Raw genomic sequence first — 27,488 nt, 5'->3', positions numbered from 1 at the left:
CTGTTCACTCAGCATGTCTGTGTACACGTGTGATACTTCCTGAAGGCATTTGGGTGATAGGAAGAGATGGCTAATTAGCACCAGCAGACAGGTAGCTAACAGTCACCCGCTGAACAGAGGGAGAGACACTGCTAAGCTGCCAAGCCCATATGTGGAACGTCTTATGGGCTGCCAGAGCAAAGCATGTTTGATTGCAGGACATATCGCACATGCCAACACACACAATTACAGAGTTTGGTAATGTCTCCTCATGGCATCCTCTGCCATGCTTGTACATTTCAGGTTAAAAAATAAATGTAAAAAAAGCTGAAGTTCTAGCCAAGGAATGCTGGCGGTATCCTTTGCGATGTATCAAGATACAATGAGAGAGATTGTTATTTGTATCTACAGCAGCAGGTTCATATCAGTCCCAGTTTTTAATATAAGAACTTTGGCAGTTCTTGAGCATGCATTCATTCTGCCGATGCAGTCATAACGATTTCCTTAGCAGAAATACCTGATCTCATGAGAAAACGTAGGTATTTTACAAAGTGATGTTTTTGAATTCATTTTTATATCATTCATATTTAAACTTACAGGAAAAATGAAAGAATGAAGGTCCACCCCTAAACGATACTCAGCGTGGCTTAAGCAGATAATAGTGTATAAAAACATATTAATGAGATTTTATGAATTCATATGAATTACCAACCAAATTGGCAAAATGTTAAACAGTGACACAGTCATGAGACAGTGTTATTTTTACAGTGTGAAACTGACAGTGTTACCAGTGTAGTTCGATTCTTGAAACTAATTATTACGTTGATATTCTAAAAAAAAAAAAAAAAAATCCCAAGCACATTTTTGCAAATTCCAAAGTACATGAATCTATACTATTCATTTTGTATTTTATTATATACTGCAAGTGATATATACTTGTTAAGGAAGGATGAAAGAAAAAAAAATGAAATGCTCATGAGGAGGATACAATACTAATACAATAGTAGAAATTGCAAAATTAAGGCATGACCAATGGACAGTAAAAATATCTTTCTATAAAGCATTCAGACAGATTAGTCTACACTGTAAAAATGATTTAGAAAAAAAGTTCTTTTTTTTCTTTTTTCTTTTTTGTGTGTGCCCATTTTAACTTTAAATGATCACTTATAAATATATCACTTATAAATGATGAAATACATTAATGTGGTTTGGAATTGGTACAAAGTGCTTAAAAAAATCAGATCAACTTTATGCACACACAGTTTTTAGTGAATCAAACAAGCAGCTTATGACTAACTCCGACTTCATTGTCTGCTGGTTGTTCACGACAATATTTAATTAATATGCTTTTGTTAAATATGCTATGTTTGTTAGGTTTTGTTGTTTAATACAAGGCCCATTATTTGATTGCTGTAAAAATAAAAAAAATCTTTTTTTTAACATCTTATCTTCTTATAAGCATTATTTATCTTCTACAATTAAACACTTGCAAAGCTAACTGTTATATTGCCATTTGTTTTATCATATTCTAAGGCAATGAAGCCATTAAAAAACTTGAATTGTTAAGAGGAATCAAAAGCTGTTAAACTGTTTTTATGTAATGCTGCTCAAAGTTAGATGTAGGCCACATCTAGCATGTGAAAAACCATCAAAATCATGACTTGTTCTGACTACAAAATAACATTTTGGCAATAAGCATATAATCATAAAGTGTATTGCCAATGATACAGGCAGATTAAAAATATTAAAATGAGCATGACCTTTAGTGGTCCCATGGCAAGAGGCTATATATAAAACCTGGAACACCTGTAACTTGTTCTGTAGATAGAGTAACCCATTAGTCTGCGGTTATTGATTTTCATAGAAATACAAATCCACAAACAGATGAGTAGTCAAGCATTTGATACATGAACAAGGTGCAGATGGGCCTGGTCAGCAGACCTGACACTGGACACATTACAACTCATCTTATTACGCTGCTCCCATTGAAAAGAAACAGCAGGCAATCAAACAAAACAATTTAGAAGAACAAATCGATGCAGCAGCCAGTATTTATTAGCATTCATTGTTTTCAGCCTCCATTGCCTTCTATTGTTTCATTTGATTGAGTGAATATTATTCATATCTGCCATTATTTATATGGTTCTGGATCAGTGCCTGGGAGAGGAAATTGAGCACAGGTTTTAAAACCCACAGATATTCTGGCACAAAGTGGAGTTTTGGCACCTTCTAGGGTACTTTTCACGAGTATGTTAAATAATATGCACTGAAGTTAATAATCAGACAGCATCAAATTGATCCAGAATAGTAGACAAGTCTGCCTGCAGGGTGAGCGTAATAAGCCTACGGTCATCAACCCAAACATGTTGGGCCAATGTCAAGTGAGTTTGCCACCATTACAGAGCCCTGTTAAATCCCCTGGAATAATCAGCCAGTCTAACAGAAGAGGCCCTATGAAACGGATCGCTGCATATGTCTGTTAGCAAGAGCGCAGGGGTTGAATGTGGAGCGGTAGGTTTAGACCATGGGCTGCAGGGGTATAATGAGACTGCAGTCTCAGCAGGGCTTTGTGCCATGCTGGTTCTTCTGGCTCATCATTCCAGCCCTGATAAATTGGCCTTCTCTAATTGAAGTTCTTGTTAAAGGGCTCTTTGTGGAGATCTCATTTCATTTGTGGGTCACACATGGCCTTTTCTTAAGCAGCCCACCGTTCTCGAACAGAAGATTTACAGAGTGTTTTAGCATATGCTAAAGTCATTAGCATGTAAGAGACAGTAACCATGACTGGTGAGAGAAACATTCCTTTCCAAGTCATTGGGAATGTTACTCAACTTATTTTATTTAATTTATTTATTTTATTTCTGCCTGAAGGCTTTTTGAACATACCAGTTATGTAGTTTCAGAATTAATATAATTTAAAAGTGCCCTAGAATGAAAAATTGAATTAACCTTGTCATAGTGAAATAAGAGTTCAGTACATGGACATCACATACTGTGAGTCTCAAACACCATTGCCTCCCCTTTCTTATGTAAATCTTGTAAATGAAAACCACCACGGAAAAATAAGTGATTCTCAACATAACGCCACCTGTGACGCAATCGCTGGGATCATTAATATGTACTCCCCCAACATTTGCATATTTCAGAACATGTTCACTGTCAGGTGGAACAGACGCAGCCGATTCATCAGTCCTGCATAAACAAGCGACACTCGATGATAGAAAAAACTGCATCTCTCATGGACACAAATGTCCCGTTCCAGGCAGTGCAGGGGACGTGAGGACTTTGCATACCCTTCCCAAAGATAAAAAATGGCAACAGTCATGTTTGAGGTTTATTATAATCGGATACCGCTAAAATTTAATTTAAAATCGTTCATTTGCTTGGTCCATTTTAAGCAAGCTTCGCTCAGTATCTTGAACTGAAGAAAGGGGCAATTACAACTGTATTCCTTCAAGCAGTAAATAGTGATTTATCAACTTATTGACTGTTTAAACGATTTCTGATTAAAATTGAAATAAAGTTTCTTAGAGAGACAGCATTGTTTAGATAATGCAAGTGCTAGCAATGCTAGTACAGTAACAACAGGAAACTCCAAGTACCATACAAAACTAAATAGTGTGTCTAATGAAAGCTTAATATTATTTTGTATTACAAAATACAAACGTAGATACGTATTTTGCTTACAGATCATTCACTTGATCCTTCTAGCAAACATCACCTTCTCCACCACATAAGTTAAAACGATAGTCATTTGACAAGGCTTCTATTCATTTTGTAAAAATATATGTTTATGTTTTAAAAAAACTGAAGTATGATGTTTTTGCATGCTTGTTTTTCAGAGTACATCACAGTCCCTGTGTAGCCTACATTGTGACTAACGTTATATAAAAATGCAATATCGTTGACAAAAAAAGTCTAAAATGTAGTAAAAAATAAAAATAAATAAATACAAATTTCAGTAATTTAAATGCCCCAATCAGAGCTTATCTGTGAAAAGAACATGTATACTATCCAGTGTTTTACCTAAACATGTGCAATCTGACAACCATATTCACGCAAGCTCTCTCTCTCTCTCTCTCTCTCTCTCTCTCTCTCTCTCTCTCTCTCTCTCTCTCTCTCTCTCTCTCTCTCTCTCTCTCTCTCTCTCTCTCTCTCTCTCTCTCTCTCTCTCTCTCTCTCTCTCTCTCTCGTGCGTGAATGATCTGAAAACACCAATAAACAAGCTGCATTTTAGCAATCTCCATTTGAGATGTTCTGCTTAAAGTGTCATCGGTTCTGTGTTCTGTTAAGTCGTCTGTGTTCTGTTAGGACGGTCAGGACTCACGAGCCGCTTCGCTGAACAATTGAACTGCTGTGCGCTGTAAGCTGCTGAAATAAGCCAATCAGAGCAGAGCTCAACATTAATATTCATGACTCTTCCAAATAAGGCAAAAACATTCCATTGATGTAGGGTTTGTTAGAATAGGACAATATTTGGCCGAAATACAACTACTTGAAAATATATATAATGTGGTAGGAAAAGTACAAAATATCTTAACTAAATATCCCATTGATTTTTGGCAAAAAAATAAAAATCTATCATTTTTACCCATATAATGTATTGTTGGCTATTGCTATTTGATTGTTAAAAAACACATTATTTGTCATATATTTTAGGTTATTAACTCTATCCCCATTGTGGCTTGAACACACCAATTTCGGTGAAGTCTCTCCTTCCGAAATACACAATATACTGTGATTGGCAATGCTTAGTGCGTGTTCGGGAAATGTCCCGCCCCCTCCATAAGTGCGAGTTCTTTTCTCATTTAAATATTAATGATGCCATAAATTTCAAACCAATTCAAGCCTGATTCAGACACTGACAATGTTAATGAACAAAAGGATCGTGCAAGCGCGGATTTCCCAGTACTTTTTAAAAAGGGAAACTGTTTTTTTTTTTTTTGTAATGTCCTTATGCATTATATATATGATGTTATCCACAATATAATCATGATATTTGTTGGAAAACTACGCAAATACAAACATTAATCGATAACAAAACCTGGGAAATGAATTTTCCCAAGGAGTGGTGAACTGTCTTACAAAAGCGAGAGCTCACAGCATAAACAAGCTGTTCTTTATAAAATTTGCAGTGCACAGAAAAACGTTTGGGGTTTATTGTTTAGGAACAGTGTTTAAAATATATGTTTAGGAAGCCTTAGGTAGGTCAAACAAATTGGGGTGGACAAAACAGCATCTCTTTGACAACGCTGTCTTCTCTAGCGCAGCTCAACCAGGCCTCGCACCCTTTTTTGTGCATATTTTGTGGGCAGGGATTATTTAAATGAGTAACATTATGACTTCATAAGATCCAGAAAAAAATCATGTTGTAGTCCAAACAAACCGTTCATTGTAGTTGGATTCTGTTAAATAATAGATCACCCTTTGGAGTGGACTTTGAGCTTTGTAACCTTGCAAATCTTTTTTTTGTGCTCAGAAAGCAACATTGCACACTAAATAAAATCAGAAAAGAAAGTTATCTCCTTAGGTGCTGCCATGATCTCCCATCATACACCTGCATCTCTGCAACATTGGAGTTGTGGACTTCTGCAAGAATATCCAATCCAACTTTTCAGAGTTGAATGAAGTGCAGCATAAATAATATATTATTTTTTTTTTTTTGTGAGAATGTGTCTCTCTCTCTCTCTAGAATGATTTATTGCATCAACCTAAATTTTCCCTTGTGTAAGAATAAGCTTGAATAGCATTCTCCAGATGTTTGATAATTCAGATTATAGAGTTTATAGAAAAGGCTACACACCTCTTAGAGATATGGAGATGGCTTTAAGGAAGACCAGGTTCAGAAATGGTAGACTGTTTAGCATGTGATGCAATCAATATTGCAAATGAGGTTCACGGTTCTTCTTCCCAAAAAGGTTAACAGTGAAATGAAGTCAATTATAGCGGTTAAAGTAGAGAAGTCAAACACCATTTAGTCAGGGTGAGGTGAGTGGTCTGCATTGGCAATATACAGGTGTATTGACAATGATGGGTCACCTGGAGGGAGGGAAGAACTAATTTAATGGAGCAGGTGGATCCATATACCTCCATTTACTGTTGCCATGCCAAATGATTTTTGATCCAAACACATGGAGATAAGCAGACAAGCTCTCTGCACTGTCAATGAATCAATCGTCCCTATTCATTTATCAATTGCTCCCTAATAAGCACCTGTGTACTCTAAGCTTGACCAGAGATAGGTGAGTTCCATTCGACTGTAAGTGGAGTGCGAGTGGACTTCACAGGGTATTCTGCCATCTTAAATGAGATTCCAATAAAAAAAAAATCTCTTGTTAAAGTTTTCAAAAATCACCCAGGTTTCATTGCGTGACCCGTCACTACTCTGAACTCACGATGGAGCAGAGCCGTTAGTCGACTTTTTATTTTTATGCGGTTATGCGACGGCGTTTACGTATGCATTTGAGTATTTATTCATGGATATGGTAATGAATGTTACATTTGCATATTGTATGAATTTGTAAACAAAGTTGAGAAGCATTTAAAAAATTTTTTTAAACTTTATTTAGCTCAGGAAGGTTTACTTAGCAGCTGCTCATGCTATGAGGCCTCTACAATTATCAAGACCATTAATAAGAACACATTTATACTGTTAACCAAATCAAAATTAATTTTCATATTGAATGACAGTTACAGTACAGCTTAAAATGTTTATAGTCTATGTAATACACCAATAAAAGTACGTAAACTACCAATAGAAAAAGAAATAGACTAATACAATACTTTGATTGTATTTATTAGATTGATACATACTGTGTTTTGTGTGTACCTGTAGGGCCACCTAACCTACCAATGTTCAAACACAGAGATATAATCAGTGACACGTGACAATAGCTAAAAAATATATGTATTTACTTTAAATAAAGTCCCTATAGGAGCTAGACTGTTTTACTGAGTTAGGAACTAAAATGTTCTGTGTTAATAGACCCCCAGACAGGCATTGTTTACCATTTGTGACACCTCTTACTGTTTTTTTAGTGTTTCACGCATATGGTATGTCAAGTTTAAGAACTTATTTTAATGGCAGCAGCTCCAGTGTTACCAGGTCAGCCTATAAAAATCAAAGCCTCAGCAACAGTTTTAGGGCCCCATACTCCCGGCACAATGTGACGGCAGGCGCGATGCAAATGTTTCAGCCCGACGCAGTCTATTCGCCCATGGTCTGAAAATGAGGTGTTGTAACAAATTAGCTAAAAAAATATTAATAATTAACCACAACTCGTTATAATTCATTATGAATATTTGGACCGGTTAACCGAATTAGCTTAATGTAATTGAGTTAATATTACAACCAAATAATCTGTTTGTCCAGCAAACATTCTGTACGGATTGTCTATTAACGCTTCAGAAAGGATATTTTCTCTGGCCACAGCTATGGGAACTTTGTGTTGGCTTTTTAAGTTCCAGAGGCCACACCTTTAAGTTTTGGCTTTTCTAATAAGGAAGGTGCACTTCTCAGCTGGACAGTTTCTTTGTTTGATAGGTTGACTCATTGGAGTGAGTTGAAAATTAGTGATTTGATTAGATATTCTGATAAATATAACAAAAACACTGCCTTTCATAAGAAAGTGATGCCCATCAAAGTGTAATTCATCAAAGTGTAGAATTTCTATAGTACCCTGGCATGCTGACAATTTTTTTTACGACATTAAGCTGGCAAAATTGTGCCATGTGCTTTAGACTATGTGCCCAGATCATTAAAATAGGCACCTAAAAGTATAGCACAATTCCACAAGAAAACCATAGACTGGCTCATTTAGCACCGTTTCAAAACAGTGGACCAATCAGAAGAAGACGGGGCAGGGCAAGCATCGTAAGTGCATTTACAGTAGCAGCGGTGTATAATTTGGACCGGTATGTCAGATGAGATGCTTAGCTATAGCTCCTTTTCCATTTAAAAAATAACTGTTCTAGTGTTTTTTGTTTTTTTTTACAATGCTGTATGCAATGAATGTCATAATCATATGCCATAATCAAACATCCACTGCATGCACATGATGAATCTATTTGCATCTTCAATTTTATTAACGATGTGCTAGCAAAAGCGCCTGCAATCTGCACAGAAACAAATCAGATCTGTCAACATATAACTTGCAAATTAAAAAATGTAATTTAAGAAAGAAAAAAAAAACACATTCCCTGCAGTGTAAACTGTCTTAAATTCTGAAAAAGGGGGATTCAGCTGTGGAAAGACTGCAGTCCTCCCAGAACTCTCATTAAACCTGCCTGATCATGTTTACCTCCAACACACTGCTACTGTACAAGGCCTACAAACTCGTTTCATAACAACAGACAAAGATAACCATGTAAACGTGGGCTACAAGAGAGACCTTATTTTCTTCTATTATGATGAGGGACCCTGACTGAACTTGTAGGATAATAGCTGTGGTGGAGTAGATAAGTAATTAGTAGGACTTGCAATTGTCTCCCAAAGTGCCCTGTGTCTCCCTCAGAACTGTCATTCATTCTCGTTGGTGTGTGTTTGCACTGTTTACCTAAACCAGACGACACAATGGAGGTCTTTTTGTGCCTTTGGCAGGCACTCATCCATGATGTGGTGTTAAGTGAGCTGCGATTAACCAAGTTACAGTTTTCTAATGAATGTCCTCAGTGACCCTCAGTCAGGGCCACTGCCGCAGCCATTAGGAGTGCTTCTGACGGGACGCCCCCTCCGCCTGCATGTGAGAGCGTGTAATGGGCTGACAGTTTTCTGCGCAGACTGATAAATGGCTGTAATTCTGGAAGATAAAGTGAAGCAGTGCTGGTTGCAGTGGGGGCATCGAGCCCATGTCTATCTGTGATTCCCTACTCAGCCGTGGGTTTCCTCTTGCACTCATCAGCCAGAGCTCTAATTATTTTTGTCTTCATCTTTTTCCTCTTCCTCTTTCATTGCACTTTGATTGGCTCCTTCATCCAGCCAAAAAAGAGATAGAGAGAGAGAGAAAGAGAGAGAGAGATAGAGAGAGAGAGATAGAGAGAGAGAGAGAGAGAGAGAGAGAGAGAGAGAGAGAGAGAGAGAGAGAGAGAGAGAGAGAGAGAGAGAGAGAGAGAGAGAGAGAGAGAGAGAGAGAGAGAGAGAGAGAGAGAGAGAGAGAGAAAGAGGGTGGTGAAGATGAGAGGATAAGGAGTGCCATTGTGCTGCTGCAAATCAACTTTTCCTTGGCAGGCTTCCCATGGGAGAAGAGATAAAGTAATTTGGTTTTCCGATACCCAATACGGGTCGAGGGAGGGGGTTGCATTAGGGGGAAGAGGGCCAGGGAAAATAAAAACACATTGATCTAAGGGGCTAATAGTACTGTTATCTGGGCCAGGCTGATCGGAATGAGAGAATTGAAAAAGTAATAAAATGTGAAACATTCCCTCCTGATTGAAATAGATTGGGCTGGCCCTCTGTGTCTGTGGACGTCTGGTTAGGCCTGAGTATTTTCTCTCACGCCATTACCCACGGACCAAGACAGACCCCTCACTGGGCCATGCCGGAGGCATTTGTGGTGGTGCCATGTCAATTATGTCCCATCATTTCTCCTCTGCTTACAGAAATGATGGCTTTGACTTATTCCCAATATAACCCAGCTGTCCAGTGGGCCTGCATGGGTCACAAGGTTAAAGCAGGCTGCTCATAATTGCTCCGTATCTGCTTGGGCGAATGGCATATCTAACCTCTGACCCTCGCCGCAGACTGTTAGTGACATCTTGAGCGTGATTAGTGAAAAGGAGTGGCTCTTATTTCAGTTATTTCAGTGACAGTTGTTACTCCCATTAATAGTTAATAGACAGTTACATGTGACACTTTGAGAGAGACTGAGCTGCTCAATGTGTCTGCTAGTATGGCTCCTGAAATAGTGTTTGAGAATGACACAGGTCCTGTTCATATCTAAGAGTGCTCTTGTGTGTTTGGATCACAAGTAGGATTTCGATGGGATGGTGTCTGATTTTGAGTGTCACTTTCTATATGTACACTACAGTTTGAGGTCATTAAGATTTTTGTTGAAAAAATACTTTTCAATAATATTCCATACTATTTAGAAAGGATGCATTAATTTGATCAAAAATGGCAATAAAAATGTTTCTATTTTAAATAAATGCTTATCAAAAAATCCTGACAAAAGGATTGATTTCAAAAGAAACTGATTTCAACACTGATTATTAAAAAAAAACCCAACTAAATCAGCAGTTTAATATGATTTCTGATGGATTATGTGACACAGAATACTAATGGCTAGTAATGAAGGCTGAATATTCAACTTTGCCATCACTGGAACATATTACATTTGAAAATATATTGAAAGAGAAAGCAGTTTGCATATAGTTATTTGAATAGTATAGTACTTTTCTCCATATATATATATATATATATATATATATATATATATATATATATATATATATATATATATATATATATATATTTACTCAACTTATATATAGCTATAAGCTCTATATATATAGCTCAAGAACAGTGCACAGAGATTTTCATGGAATGGATTTCCATTGCCAAGCAGCTGCATCCAAGCCTTACATAACCAAGTGCAATGCAAAACCTCAGATGCAGATGTTTAAAGCATGCCGTCACTGGACTCTAGAGCAGAGGAGAAATGTTTTGTTTAGAGTGACAAATCACGTATCTCTGTCTGGCAATCCGAGGGATGAGTTTGGGTTTGGCGGTTGCCAGGAGAACAGTACTTGCCTGACTGCATTGTGCCATGTATGAAGTTTGTTTGAGGGGGGATTATGGTGTGGGGTTGTTTTTTTAGGGGTTGGGTTTGGCCCCTTAGTTCCAATGAAAATAACTTTTAATACATCAGCATTCCAAGACAAAAATGGGCAAGCGCAAGTATTTGAGCGAGTTTAACAATGGGCAAATTGTGAAGGCTAGACGACTGGGTCAGAACATCTACAAAACTCCAGCTCTTGTGGAGTTTTCCCGGTCTACAGTGGTTAGTATCTGTCAAAATTGGTCCAAGGAAAGAACAGTGGTGAACCGGCGACAGGGCCATGGGCAGCCATGGCTCATTGATGAACGTGGGAAGTGAAGGCTGGCCCATGTGATTGGATCAAATAGACAACAGCTAGCTATAGCTAAAATTGGTCAAGAAGTTAATGCTGTTTTCTTCTTCACTTTGTATGTTTTAAAACATTTTAGGTCTTAAAAAAGAATTATATATATATATATATATATATATATATATATATATATATATATATATATATATATATATATATATATATATATATATATATATATATATATATATATAGTGATGGACAAGATTGTACTCCAAGACTGGAGTGATGGACTCCACTAGACCTCTAAAGGTGACCAAGATGTTAGCAGCAGACCCTTTAATTCCTGTAAGTTGCAAGGTGGGGCCTCCATGGATCAAACTTGTTTTTTCACCACATGCTCGATGCGATTGAGATCTTGGAAATTTGGAGGTCAAATCAACACTTCAAACTTCTTGTTGTGCTCCTCAAACCATGTCTGAACCATTTTTGCTTTGTGGCAGGGAGCATTATTCTGCTGAAAGAGGCCACACAGCCACCAGGGAACATATGAGCTATGAATGTCTGTATGCAACAATGCTTAGGAAAGTGGTACGTGTCAAAGTCACATCTAGTTGGATGGCAGGACCCAAGGTTTCCCTGCAGAGCAATACCCAAAAGCATCACTCTGCCTCTGCCTTCTTCCCATAATGCATCCTGGTGCCATGTGTTCCCCAGGTAAGCGACAAACACACACCTGCCCATCCACGTTATGTAAAAGAAAAGGTGATTCCTCAGACCAGGCCACCTTCTTCCATTGTTCCGTGGTCCAGTTTTGATGCTCATGTGCCCCCTGTTGCTTTCGTTGGTGGATACGGGTCAGCATGGGCACACTGGCTGGTCCCCACATGCAACTGTGGCACCATTCTATCAGAACCTGTTTACTTTGAGCACAGACACACTTTGCTACAGTTTGTCCATCATAATATTTTTAAGATTGTTCCCTTTCTTTTACTTTTTCCCCCCAGTGCACCTGCAGTTTTCTCTCCATGGCATGCTTGTACAATCTTGTCTTGTCAGGCATCTTTCAAACATACTTCTAATTAGCAACTAATCTATGACTCACTCTGCAGCTGTATAATAGTTAGTTGGTTCAAAGTTTAAAGCTTTCCATGCGTGATATTCGTTATGTTGTCCACCCCCTATATCTGACTTTCATATGAATGATTGAGGTGCTTTCCCAGAAGCCATCAGACACATAGAAGCCAGTGTCAGAACATTCCGAGAAATGACAGGAGCTTGTGTGAAGCTAAACTGACAGATGTGAAGGATGTCTAATAATATACCTTCTTTTTATCTGTTTCACTTTAAATCTTCATTGAAGAAAGACAGCTGGTTGCAAGGACATTTCCTTGTTTTTCAAGCTGCTGTTGTTGTGTCATATGTCTTAAAATAAAATAAAAAGTTTTATACTGCTTATCAATGATGGTGGTCTGCAGGATAATCTTAGTAATCGAATAGCAAACATAACCCATGTTTTGTTGCTCACCGTTTTTATGTTTGGGGCAGTGGTGTGCAAAGACCACCGCAGGGACAGGGTCAATAGCGTCTCCCCTTGGTAGAAATCACGGTCGCGGGGGGGACTGCAGTGCGATCGAAAAGGGCACTTTCACTTTCAATGGGGCTGGGGCTCTAAGCATGATCCTTCAGAAATCATTCTAATATGCTGACTTGCTGCTCAAGAAATATTTCTTATTATTATCAACATGGAAACTATGTTACTTTTAGGATTCTTTCATTATCATTTGATTATCAATTTTGGAGGATTAAAAGGACACGAGGATTAAACAAGTTTAGATTTTTTTTTACAATGGCAAAAGTTATACAAAACCAAACTGAGACAGAAACACAAAGACATTTCCTTCATCCTTCCCTCTTCTTTCATCAAGCTAATAACTGCCCCATTTTGCTTTGCATTGGTTCTCTGTGGGTCATTAGAACTGTTAAAGCTCTGTGCTTGATTGAGCTGATAATACCTAATTGTACCTCCTCAAGCATGGGCTAATGTCTGTGGCCTCATTTGCATGCCATACAGGACTAATATCCGTGTGTCAGCGATCATAGCTGCTGTCCACTGTAATAGTCTCTGCTCACAAATATCAGATTTTAATATGAGACATGTTCATATTTCTCTTGCTATATGCGCTGCACCAGACCTGCAACTGGTTCCCAGAAAGTCACTAAGCTTTTCTCAGGCACAAAGCAGTAATTTGATTTGAGAAAGGCCACACATGAATTTGAAAGAGACAATCATCAGTCCCAGCACGCGAAGCGTCTCTGCTCGGCATTGCTTGAATTGTAGAGTGATTGTCTCTGAAAGGATGTAACTGCTCCAGGAAAAATGCCATTAACTGCTGGAAAGCATTACTGGCATGTAAATGTTATGCAAAAGTGTGTATATTAGAACCTTTATGAGACATGTAATATCCAATATCCATTGCAATATAACTCTTCAATACCTCCCTGATTAAAAAAGTCATAAAATCTCTGTTTATGTGATATTGTCCCTAGAAGTGCCACTATGTCATTCACTGTGTGATATTTATGCAACCTTTAAAAATTAGGCTGCCATATATTTGATGTTTAAATCTGTCAGGTGAGACATGGCCATCTTTGTGCTGGTGAGGTACACGGCTCCTCTGATAAATATTGATAAAGCTAATCTCCTTTCATTAGTCTGATTTAAAAGAAGGCTGGGAGTGCAGTTATGGTCTCCTAACGTCATAACGTATAAGCCATATGGCTGATCCACCATCTATAATGTACCACAGCCTGAGCCCACAACAGCCTAATGTGGAAAACAGGAGAATCCAATGGTAAAATAAAAAATCAAGACCGGCTCAATATTCATCTTTATATATATATATATATATATATATATATATATATATATATATATATATATATATATATATATATATATATATATATATATATATATATATATATATATATATATTTGTGGTTATATAATATAACCACTCTTTATTTTTGTTTTCAATGTGTGCTATTCACATAACCAAATTTATATATATATAAGTTGAGTATATATATATATATATATATATATATATATATATATATATATATATATATATATATATATATATATATATATAATCAGGAATTTTTAAAAAGGATTAAACCATACTAATACTGTGTTTTTGTCCCCCTTTCGCCTTTAGAATTGCCTTAATTCTATGTGGCATTGATTCAACAAGGAGCTGAAAGCATTCTTTAGAAATGTTGGCCCATATTGATAAGATAGCATCTTGCAGTTGATGGAAATTTGTGGGATGCACATCCAGGGCACGAAGCTCCTGTTCCACCACATCCCAAAGATGCTGTATTGGGTTGAGATCTGGTGACTGTGGGGGCCAATTTAGTACAGGGAACTCCTTGTCATGTTCAAGAAACCAATTTGAAATTATTCAAGCTTTGTGCCATGGTGCATTATCCTGCTGGAAGTAGCCATCAGAGGATGGGTGCACGGTGGTCATAAAGAGATGGACATGGTCAGAAACAAGGCTCAGGTAGGCCGTGGCATTTAAACAATGCCTAATTGGCACAATGCCTAATTGGCACCTAATTGGCCTAAAGTGTGCCAAGAAAACATTCCCCATCCCCCACACCATTACACCACCACCACCAGCAGCATGCACAGTGGTAACAAGGCATGATGGATCCATGTTCTCATTCTGTTTACGCCAAATTCTGACTCTACCATCTAAATGTCTAAACAGAAATCGAGACACATCAGACCAGGCAACATTGTTCCAGTCTTCAACTGTCCAATTTTGGTGAGCTTGTGCAAATTGTAGCCTCTTTTTCCTTTTTGTAGTGGAGATGAGTAGTACCCGATGGAGTCTTCTGCTGTTGTAGCCCATCCGCCTCAAGGTTGTGCATGTTTTGGCTTCACAAATGCTTTTCTGCATACCTCAGTTGTAATGAGTGGTTATTTCAGTCAAAGTTGCTCTTCTATCAGCTTGAATCAGTCGGCCCATTCTCCTCTGACCTCTAGCTTTAACAAGGCATTTTCGCCCACAAGACTGCCGCATACTGGATGTTTTTCCCTTTTCACACCATTCTTTGTAAACCCTAGAAATGGGTATGCCTGAAAATCCCAGTAATTGAGCAGATTGTGAAATACTCAGACTGGCCCATCTGGCACCAACAACCATGCCGCACTTAAAATAGCTAAAATCCCCTTTCTTTCCCATTCTGACATTCAGTTTGGAGTTCAGGAGGTTGTCTTGACCAGGACCATACCCCTAAATGCATTGAAGCAACTGCCATGCGATTGGTTGATTAGATAATTGCATTAATGGGAAATTGAACAGGTGTTCCTAATAATTTTTTATTATTACTAATTATTTGTTTTACTATCCTAACAAATTTTTATTTTTACTAATAATTTTTTTACTATCTTCCATATTATAGAAAAAAAATAAAGTAGGGAAATTGTGTAGTAACCAAATATAATTAAGTAATCTTATATTTGCATCTTATAATCAAAATTATATAGTAAGTAAATATAGCACTTTAGTACTTTTGGGCTCCATTTACCAAACTAATTACAAACATTTAAGCATATATGACTATATAGATTAAATTTTGGCAACTATGTCCAACTGTTATTTCCCAAATCTATTTGATTTTATTCCGAATTTTAGCAGTTATTAAAGATCCTAGCACAGACTTTGCATAATTTATGATCAATTAATACACTCGACGAACCACCAAATCACTAAAAGACTCTTTAGTGTGCCACCTTTTTCACTTTCTATGTGCTGGTTGGGGGTGAACACAAAACACATGCATACTGAAATGTTAATGATGATTGCTGCTGAAAGCCTTGAATTAGGAGGGTACGCTTCAGAGCCTGAGCATCCAAAGAGGCCCCAAGACTGTTTGAATAAGGGGGGCTCCTTTTGTATGCAGTCTAATGACCACAGATGTTCCCTTCTGCCTCCGTAGAGGTCCCATTAAACACCCCTCCCTCACCTTGTGTGTGTGCTTGTTTCTGTACTCCTCACACCTGTCAATGGCCCTCCTCTGAATCACAGCTCGTCGGAATGAATGCAATACATGCTACTGCACATGAAAAAAAAAACAAAAAAAAAAAACATAAACATGGTGTTAGCATGGTGATATTGTCCAAAAACACACACACACACACACACACACACACACACACACACACACACACACACACACACACACACACACATATATATATATATTTCATTAGCATAAATACTTTAGTTTATGTGCCAAATACAAGACAGCAAATTTCACACATTTTTGCCATAATTTAATATAACTAACTAGGGGAGAGCTGTGCACAACCTATATATATATATATATATATATATATATATATATATATATATATATATATATATATATATATATATATATATATTCAGACCATCTGAATGTCTCAACAGAAATAGAAACCCGTCACACCAGGCAACATGTTTCCAGTCTTCAACGGTCTAATTTTGGTGAGCTTGTGCAAATTGTAGCCTCTTTTTCCTATTTTTAGTGGAGATGAGTGGTACCTGGTGTTGTCTTCTGCTGTTGTAGTCCATCCGCCTCAAGGTCATGCGTGTTGTGGCTTCACAAATGCTTTTCTGCATACCTCAGTTGCAATGAGTGGTTATTTCAGTCAAAGTTGCTATTCGATCAGCTTGAATCAGTCGGCCCATTCTCCTCTGACCTCTAGCATTAACAAGGCATTTTCACCCACAGGACTGCCGCATACTGGATGTTTTTCCCCTTTTCACACCGTTTTTTGTAAACCCTAGAAATGGTTGTGTGTGAAAATCCCGGTAACTGAGCAGATTGTGAAATACTCAGACCAACAACCATGCCACGCTCAAAATTGCTTAAATCACCTTTCTTTCCCATTCTGACATTCAGTTTTGGAGTTCAGGAGATTGTCTTGACCAGGACCACACCCCAAAATGCATTGAAGAAACTGCCATGTGATTGGTTGATTAGATAATTGCATTAATATAATATATATAATCTTATACATGTTATTTAAGAGTTGATATAGTTTTTTAAAGCTGATCTATCCAACAGAAAACACAAGCCGGGGTTAAATCTCAGTTGTGCAGATGGGGCATGTTGTCACATTCTGTTACAATGAGCCCCTATTAGAACTATCCTATTGTATTCTATACTTTCATGATTTCTATTGAGAAACCATGAGAAAAGGTAAATAAAGCCTGAGAATTAATTTTCAGAAATGATTCATTATTATTATGTTCTGAACTATGCTACATAGCTGTGTTTTGAGGTGTGTTTGTTGTCAAACTCAAATATTAGTTTATTTTTAACGATTAAAAATGCCATTATTTTATTTGAAAAAGTGAATAATTGTGTTTTATTGACAAAACATTTTAGTTTGCTTTGGATTTTTTTTTTTTTTAATATATATATATATCAGATAACATTTTTAAGCTCTCATTTGGTCATGTTACACATGTTACACTGCACCCACCTATGGGGCATGTTGTCACATTTCACTTTCATTATTTTTGGGTAAATCAAGAAGAAAAGAAAAAAGTATACACTGTATAAATGAAACAAAACCACATTATTTTACTAGACGTGTGAAATTAATTTGGGAAAAAATAAATTACTCTTACCCACATGTAGATTTACACAAAATGAGAAAGTGAAAAAAAAAGAAAAGGTTATGCTCTGCTCTCCCCATATATGGGGAGTAAATTAAACATTATCTCTCTTTATTTTGTTTTTAGAGCAAATCGGAACACACACAAAAAAGTATTTTTATTGTAGTTTTCATTCACTATATTTAACCCAACTATGATGACTTCCACTTCTGAGATCCCTGGAAATGTGGAGAGGGTCCAATAATTTTACCTGCTCATTATTTAGATGTATAACAGACTGCCACATGTTGCTCTCCTTCCCATAGTACACCTTTATCATCCTGTCCTGACTAAGTGACTATTGTTTTGATAAGATAGCCTTGAGTTTGAGTGAGCAGTTCCCACTCTGGCTGAGGTTCTGTAGCTCTGAATGCTTCTCTTATCATTGTGAGCATTGTGATCTCAGTGGATTTACTTACCTGTATGGCAGCTGTCTGTCAAAAGCACTCCTGAGAACCTGCAAGTGTGAGTTGCAGTTTAATGTGAGAGCCAATAGGGGGCAGACTGAGCAACTTGACTTTGGCTGGGAATTACACAGTAACTGAGTGTGTTTGCTTGGTTGGTTGTTTGCATTTTTTCACATAATTCATCACATAACCAGAAGGGCTTTAGTAATCATGTCTTGTCATGAGTATCTGAGCAGACACCCGCGAGTGTCTGTGTATAAGTGAGGAATCAGAGAGATGTAAAATGGCCCCAGAGACATAATGAATGACAGCTGTACAGCAAACACAGATGTGCACACAGTTGCAACAAACTCTTTACACCTTCTTTTTGAACATAGGCCTGAAAATTACCTGCTCAAACTAATGACTGCTGAACCTTTACGATTCATGAAAGCCACAGGGAAAACTTTATGAAGTTTACGAAACTTCTAAGATCTTGTTGTGCACTTTAAAATGAAATACTTTCAAATCAACATGATAAACTTTACTCAAAGGCCACTTCAAAACACCACGTTCAAGCACGTTCTGCACATTATACTGTCCATGTCCAGAAAGGGAATAAAAACATCATCAAAGTAGTCCATATGTGACATCAGTTGGTTAATTAGAATCTCTTGAAGCATCGAAAATACATTTTGGTCCAAAAATAACAAAAACTACGACTTTATTCAGCATTGTCTTCTCTTCCACGTTTGTTTTCAATCCTCAAATAAGGATACAATGGTCATGAATCAGGTTAATTGATTCATGATTCGGATCGTGAGTCAAACTGTCAAACTGCTGAAATCACGTGACACTGGCGATCCGAATCATGAATCAATATGCTGATTCATGACCGTTGGAATCTTTGCTGAGTGGCAAAAGTGGGCATAGACTGCATATGCTCTCGGACTAAATATAAAATATCTTAAACTGTGTTCCGAAGATGAACGGAGGTCTTACGGGTGTGGAACGACATTATGGTGAGTCATTATTGACATAAATTTAATTTTTGGGTGAACTAACCCTTTAATCTAAGCCTTGTCTGTAAAACTGGGCCATAGCATTCCTGCCTGACTTAAGCTCAAGTTTCACATTGAATGTGATTTTAACATAATATCTAGTTTTAATATGCTGTTTGTGCAAAAGTTTGGGAAACATTGCTCTAACCATATTTATCTGCGCAGATCAGCACAACCAAAACGGTGTTCTTCTGCCAGAAGACCAAGAGTTATAAAGTGTAAAGCCTGGCATTAAGTGTGGCTGAATACAATGAAAACTAAGTTAAATAAAGCAAAAGGACAGTAGTATAAATTGAGTGAGTAACAGTTACCTGATGCCATTCATATTTTAGGTAGGCGATGACATTGCACATCAGTCTAAAGTTTTAGGCCTTTCATCCGTGTTGTACTCAGGCACATCAACCACGACACTCATACAAAGGTTGGGATCTCAGTGTGAGCTGTCACTGGACTCATCTGTGTTGCAATCATTATGGGTCTTAGTAACAAATCATGAAAGGAACAGAGAACAATTATAACAGCACCAAGCAGAGATTAAAAGAATATGTTAAGAGGCATGGGACAACGCGGAGTGGGGGGAACACAGATATATGGAGAGGGGGGAGGATGCATCCCGAGTGTAGATGTTATGAATGCAGGAAGACTTGAATAAAAGAAGAAAAGGGAGAGATTTCTCTGTTGAACAGGTCTCAGGTCTCTAGTGGCTGCATTGAACGTGTTTGAGGCATTAACTTTACATGAGTATATGGGATGTGCCAAAGAACACATAGAAAACATCTATTTATTTTTTATTTTTTTACTTCTACTTCTTATTTGTTGTAAAGTAAAATATCATTAAAACAAGATACATGTAAAAAAAAATCACAATATTGTCTTTTATTTTATTATTAAAATATCTGGAATATATATATATGGAAGTTTGAAAACAGAAATTTCTTTCAGTTCTAGACAAAAATATAACAACATTTAGCACACACACTAAATAAAAAATGTGTCATTGAAATAATTAGCTTAATTCGGTTTTTCTTTTTAAGCAAAGTTCTCGTTTACTGGAAAACAAGTTTTTGCAGTAATCTTGTAAGGATTTTAAATCAAATTTAAACATAATGTGACCTTTGAGGATGAACAGGTCAATATGGATAATATACTTTATAAAATATTAAAGAGTATTTAAAAGATGAAAATCTTATTAGTTTGTTTTACTTCAACATAATGTCACAATTAGGTGAAGATTGAAGATTTTTTTTTTTTTTTTTTTTTTTTTTTTTACCTCTTAGAGATTAGCATATGTTTCCACGAACTAGTTTATAAAAATAAAATAAAAACTTAAACATTTTGCTGAATGCTGTTTCATGCATACTGAGCTTTTTAAACTGTTAAAGACTTGGATTACCATCCTAAACATAGACAAATTTTCAAAAACTAATGTTGGACGTCTGATGGAGCATTTCTGTGTTAAAAATACTCCTTCCGGTTTCTCACAAGTTTCAGAGAGTTTTTTTTGAGTATGGGTCGGCTTGACGTCGACAGAGCGGAAGGCCCTTGTATGGGCCGTACAGGCTCTTCTCCCGCTAGGGTGCGCGTGACTAGAGCGAGAGAGGAAATGCATGCCCATAAACACTGCTCTCAGCAGAGAGATCCACTCGTCCGTGAACACTTATGACGTTATAGTCCGCGCCGCGCTCCACTTTATTCCTATGGGTGACATCAAGAAACTTCAACGCTTCAGCACAATAATAATGGTTGTCGATTCTCAAAAAAATTTTCATTGTATTAACTAGGGGTGACCCCGAAAAGTCGAAGATTCGATGCATCGATATGCGGAGCCTGATTCGACCACTGATCTCACGGTCGAATCTTATCATAACGGGTGTTATGAAACGCAGATCATACCATTTTGGCAATATAGGGGTGCTCAATATTTCAAGACGTGTCGCGGCGCTGAGCTGAGCATCGGTGTACGACCCCTTTAAGGGTGCTGAGCTTCACACCGCGCCTTTAAAATTAGAACAATGAGTGTACACACACCGGCGGCAGCATTTAGCGCCTGTCCGCAGCCACTCAGGAAGTTGTTTAAAATCCTGCCGCACCACAGAGCGCTTTCGTGCAGCTCATCTGTCAGTCAATTCAAAATTGAGCTTGCGTGTATATAATGTGCGCGTCAGGTGGCGGTGTGAGATCCTGAGGCGCGGGGCTGAGCTTCGCGTCCTTCACCCGCTTTAGGCACAATCGGGTGAATAACGTGCATGTAAACACACTCAAAGTGTTCTTTTCCTCTCTATGCAGGTATTTTTTTTAGGTTTATTTATCAAAATGTTCTTTTATATATTTGTGTGATGCTCTGTATTTCGATCGCGGCTTTAACATGTTATGAGAAAACGGTTTATTAATGTTTATCCACCACATTACCTTTTAGGCTATTTAAACCTAAATAAGAAAGCCATTGTCAGTTCTTCTGTCAGTTGGCAGGCAGTTTTGGTCGCTTTATTAAAAGTGTTTGCTGTGTGCAGTGTGTAAAGGAAAATAAAAATAGTTTTACCCCTCTGCTGACAAGTGTCGTGCCCCTTCCAACCCATTCACACATAGGCCTACACAGATGATTCGACTATCGGTCGAACATAGAGAGATTCGACAATTCTGATTCGAATGTCTAAATCCTTAGTCGAGGACAGCCCTAGTATTAACAAATTTTTTTATTTCAATGAACTCAATTTTATGGCAACCAGGTAACCAGGTTTTTTATTTTTTTTACAGTGTAGTTTGTTGACCCTATGGCCTTAATAGTAATTTAAATCCATTGGTTATTATTTCTGCAATGAAGTTCTGCAATAAAGAAATATTTTAGATATCCCATGCCTCTATAAAAATAAGTCCCTTGTATGAGTAAAATGAAACATTTACCCACCCAGAACTGACTATTCCATTATTACCTCCAGAGGTATCATATGTTGCTCCGCACCTCAAGCATACGTACTTGCATTTCAAACACACAGTAAGGCAACACACCCAGTGAGCACTGGGAGTCTCAGATCACTTTATGAGAGACGGTTAACCTTCCGCAGCCTATTCCTGTGACAGCTGTCAGCTTTGAAAAGACACCAACCTTTCATTTCACACAAGGGAGAGCCAGTGAGCTTCTCTTTCCAGGCTTTCAGGTGGAGGACACTCCAGCAGACCCTGCATTATATAAGAACGGAGTGGTTTCATATTAGCCCACTGACTTTGATGAACTGATGGAATATTAAACAAATGAAAGAGAGACAGGGCAAAATGCATGTGTAGTTCGTTTCTATAGCCCTGCAGGTTTGAATTTGTACCCCCAACACATGATGAGCCTTTTACTCTGCTTCAATAAAAAGACTGTCATACTTGATAAAACATAACAAGATAAAAAAAAAAAAAACATATTTAGTTTGAAAAGAATAACTGAAAAAGTCGACATGGAAAAGGATATTGCAACCAACTTTTCTTCCACATTGTGATACAACGGAGACGGCGTATCAAAAAAGGCAGGACTTGAAAAATAATTATGTGTATGTGTATATAAATACATCTGGTTTTATGTATATAAAAATCCATAAAAACGTATTGTTTTGATTTTTTGGGGGGGGGGGGGGGGCACTCAGGTAGTTTGCTTAGAATGCTCTGAGGGAACAGTGAATTGAAAATACTGTAATCTTTTGTCTTCCTACTCCTTTTTTTTTTACCCACTTTGTTAGAAATATGGTAAGGTCTTTTTCTGATAGATTGCTGGCCAGAAGCACTGTTGGCGATCTACATTGGGCATTTGAGCTGAATGACTTGGATTGAAGTGTTGAGATGATTTGGTTTTGGGCTTTTCCTCCAGCTCAGCTTAGCCTGATCTGATTTAATTTAAGCTCTGATATTGCAGAATAGAATGGAGCACAGGGCGTCTCTGTAGGCATGTTTGTTAAGACTGTAAAATCCTGTGTGTGTGTGTGTGTGTGTGTGTGTGTGTGTGTGTGTGTGTGTGTGTGTGTGTGTGTGTGTGTGTGTGTGTGTGTGTGTAACAGTCATTATTTCACTGTGACCTTTTACATCTTGAGCTAAATTCCTGTCCTGTGCTGTCGTGGTCTGATGGGTATAGGCAAAAATCACAGTGCATGTGTTGTTTCTGGTTATGTTACAATTTGTAAGATAACATTTGTCATCCTGCTGGATCCGTTGTTATTGCAATTGTGTTCTCTGCAGTCGCAGAGAAAATAATAGACAAAATCTTTCTTTCTTTCTTTCTTTCTTTCTTTCTTTCTTTCTTTCTTTCTTTCTTTCTTTCTTTCTTTCTTTCTTTCTTTTTCTTTCTTTCTTTCTTTCTTTCTTTCTTTCTTTCTTTCTTTCTTTCTTTCTTTCTTTCTTTCTTTCTTTCTTTCCTTCTTTCTCTCTCTCCTCAAGCTATCTCCGACACCCTCGTGGCTATTATTCAGATTTCCCTCTCATGTGACCTTTGACCTCAGCTTCAGACACAGCCACACAGGGAGATATGGTCATGTGATACACTGGCACACACACAGACAAATTTGGGTCTGTTTCAAATGGTTAAAATGCCTTTCCGAAGTTTCTTTATATTATATACATTGTGCATGTTGTATTATTGTTGAGTTTTTACTAGTCCAATTTTTATTGTTTAAAGAGCCAGATTTATGAACAGCTTGCGTTAGCGCAAACCCACTTTTGGTGACTACGGGTGAAAACTACTGTCAGGATTTACAAAAATGTGTGCTAACAATGCGTGGACAGGGTTATTGTTGCAGCTGACCTTATTGCATAATACATTAGTAGAGTTTCTTAGGCCCTGTCCACACGGAGACACGTTTAGCTGTATACATATACATTTTGTACCATATCAGCGTTTCGTCCACACGGATCCGACGGTTTGGAAGCATGAATCCAATATTTTTTGAAACCGGGTCCCAAAGTGGATAAATCTGAAAACGGCATTCTTCCGTTTTTGTGTGTACAGCGAATCCGTATATTTTCTGAAACGGTGATGTCCAGCACGGTGGAAGAGTTAAGGGACACATCTACGGGCACTGGGCATGCGCACATCAATATCGCATCATTTAATTACCGTATCTACATTATTGTAAGGGTATGTTTTGGGTTGGGGTAGGTGTAGGCATTAATATAACACATCAAAATAACAATGTTATTTTATCGTGAGATTTTGCCTCACCTCCGACCACTGCTATACCCCTTCTAGCCACAACTCTTCTTCTCCGTTTTTAGTGTTTTTCTGTGGCAGAATTACAGCGCCACACACTGGCCTGGCATACAAACTACATAGTTTTTAGTTGGTACGTTTTTAGCTCTTGAAACGTGGAAAAAAAATTAAATTGGGAAAGCTCTGGCTTTGTGTGGATGGGGCCTTAGAGTATTTAAATTAATCATGTAAGGTGATTTACTAAGGTTTGTGCAAAGTAGCACCTGGCCGACATGCTTTTTTTGTGTATGCCCTGCCCTTTAGCAAACATTGTTTTGAAAGGCCTAGATGGCAGGGTTGGAGCTCTCAGTGTACTCGCCTACCATGACTGGAGATTGAAAACATCCTGACAATTGGTGGTGACACACATACCCATATTCACCTATCCTCCCAACATCAGCAGCTACATCCCGCTAATTTCAGTGAATACAGCTGAATATGGGTTCTTCTATGCCCTCTTGATCTCTGTAAGGATGGTTTATGGCAGAAAAAAGAAAGAAAAAAAAAAGATCGCTCAGTCTAGTACGAGCAATCTCTCCTAACGCGCCAACATGGCAGCGTAACAGCCTGCTTGCTTCCATTTTAGATGACAAACCCTTCCCTCAAGGAAAGAGCAGACGAGAGCGGAGCGATCTTGAATTGTTTCTTTTTTTACAAAGGCTCACATTTCACACATTTACCAACAAACAACTCACTAAAAGCTGACTGTACATGCTCTTGATCCCAGGCAGAAAACTAAGAATTTGGATTACCTTAACTCGAAGCATGCAGGCAAAACAGTCTCTGAGGAGAAAAGGAAGGTGTCATGTTTGCTAGGCGACCAGGAAGTTTACTTCCTGGTCGCATATTGATGACATCATAGGCTATAACCAGTCAATAGAGGGAATGCATCGACGTCACTTTCCCGCCGTAACACGCCCCCTCAGCCGGGGCTGAGTGGCAGAAGAGCTGCTGCGTGACTGGAGTTAATGGAGGAAAACACGAGTAGAGCAAACGATTCGACCAAAGATTCAGTGATCCATGGATAATGATATGCAGCCAGGAATCATGTTTTCCTGACATTTGTAGGAGCCTCATTTCGACAAGAATGTTTATAACTGTCATTCATCACATTTTTCAAGTGAATCTCGCATGTATATGTGGATGGGTCCGTGTTTTGAAGCATGTAGTGGTGGTAATATACTTTATATTCACTAAAAGCTGTCACTCATTCAATAAACGCAATCTCACAAAGTTCCACAGTGATGTTGGTATACAATGAATCTCTTATTTTCACAATGTCTGCACTTACAGAGGATTGCTGCGCGTGTTTAACTGAACTCAGCACCTGGACAAACGCTCGAGCGGTGAGTGATTCCAAATTGAACACCTGTGATTGGCCAATTCCATTGTAGAAGTCTACAAACAGGTCTGTGATTGGCTACATTACTCACCGAGGCGAAAACACGTTGGAAATGTAATCATATGACAAGTGCAAATACAGATACACACTGGATCTTTTGCTAGCTCCTTTTCGCTAATAATATGCAATTATTACGAATTCTTACAGAGGATTACATATCCTAGACAAGCAGTTATGGGCAGCTTTTCACTCTAGCAGAAGCTGCAGCAGTTGGCAGTGGTTTGAGTGAGAAAATTACACGCTATTATCAAGTCTGTCTCAAGCTCAGAACAGCGATGACTATGCGGTCCGTGGACAAGCCTCCCCCTACCCCCCTTCTGGCGCCGGGCCTGGTTTTGTGTGTTTTCGCTGCATTCACGCTGTAAACCAATGCTGCCTCTCAGTCTTTCTGCCACTCAGCGGGCGTAATCACAGGCACTCCAGCTGACGATGACATCACGTGCATTCCCTCTATAGAGGGAATGCATCAACTTCACTTTTCCGATAGAACAGGGCTGAGTGGCAAAAGAGCTGCTGCATGGCTGGAGTTAATAGAGGAAACCGCGAGTTGAGCAAAAGATTATCAGTTTAAACTAAAGGTTGGGCTCGATGTAGTGGTCCTGTTAGAGAATGTAGAGAGGACACAAATGCAAAGGTGCAAAACAGAAATGTTTATTAAGTCACAAAAGGAACTTAGGCAGATAGCTGATCACAGCAAATGGTGATGCAGATCTGGAGCATAACACAGGGATCAAATAATGGAAACAGTCCTTAAAAACGGGCCGATGTCTTTAGCTCGTAGCGGGAAGGCAGTGGCGAGCGAAACAGCCCCAGACAATGCACTCAGCACCACAGACAGCGTCCAGAGGGTACTCACGCACAGCAGGAAACTGGACAGAAACACAGGTGAGACCAACATGAACAACACGGGATGATCCGACCAGACTTGACAAGGCAAATGAGAGACGTGAACTTGAGCGAGATGCATACAATAATAATCTGGCAAAGAAGCCACAAACAGGAGTCACTAAATAGCCAGAGAGATGAATGCAAAGAGGAACAGGTGCAATCTCAATCAGAGAGTGCGCTGATTGCGATAGCAAACCGTTGGGAAATAGAAGGGAGCCAAACCTAACTCATGACAGGTCCTTACAACTTACCACAGATTCAGTGGTCCATGGATAATGATATGCAGCCAGGATAGTGGTTGCGATCTCCCTAGCATATAGGTCTAAGAACCTAAGCTGTCCTACAGGCATTAAAGCCCACTCCATGGGATTACAGTTGGGGATTTTGGGTCAGTCAGCACGCACAGCGTTTTATATTGTGTTCCCATACGCAATATGAGAGACCTCTCAATAGGGAACGTACTTTCGTAACCTCGGTACCCTGAGAGAGGGAACAAGTATTGCGTTCCGCACTGTGCTTGTGCTTTTCAGGTGTTGCTTAAGTCGATTATTAAAACCTGATACCTATGGCGAAACAGGGTCCTATATAGCCTCCAGTATGCTAATTTAAGTCCCTTTTTTGGCGGCCTCTCTAGAGCGCCCCATTGGCTCGCTCTCCTCAGGCGCCTCTCCATAGGTTCCTGCAGTTGCCGCGGCCCGGCCAATCAGAGCACTCCGCGCACTGTGCAGCGACACTGCGCTTTACATGGATACCTTTATATAATAA

This window comes from Pseudorasbora parva, chromosome 15, assembly GCF_024679245.1.
Source record: "Pseudorasbora parva isolate DD20220531a chromosome 15, ASM2467924v1, whole genome shotgun sequence".
NCBI lineage: Eukaryota > Metazoa > Chordata > Actinopteri > Cypriniformes > Gobionidae > Pseudorasbora > Pseudorasbora parva.
The sequence above is the reverse complement of the archived record's forward strand: the minus strand, read 5'-3'. Positions refer to the sequence as shown.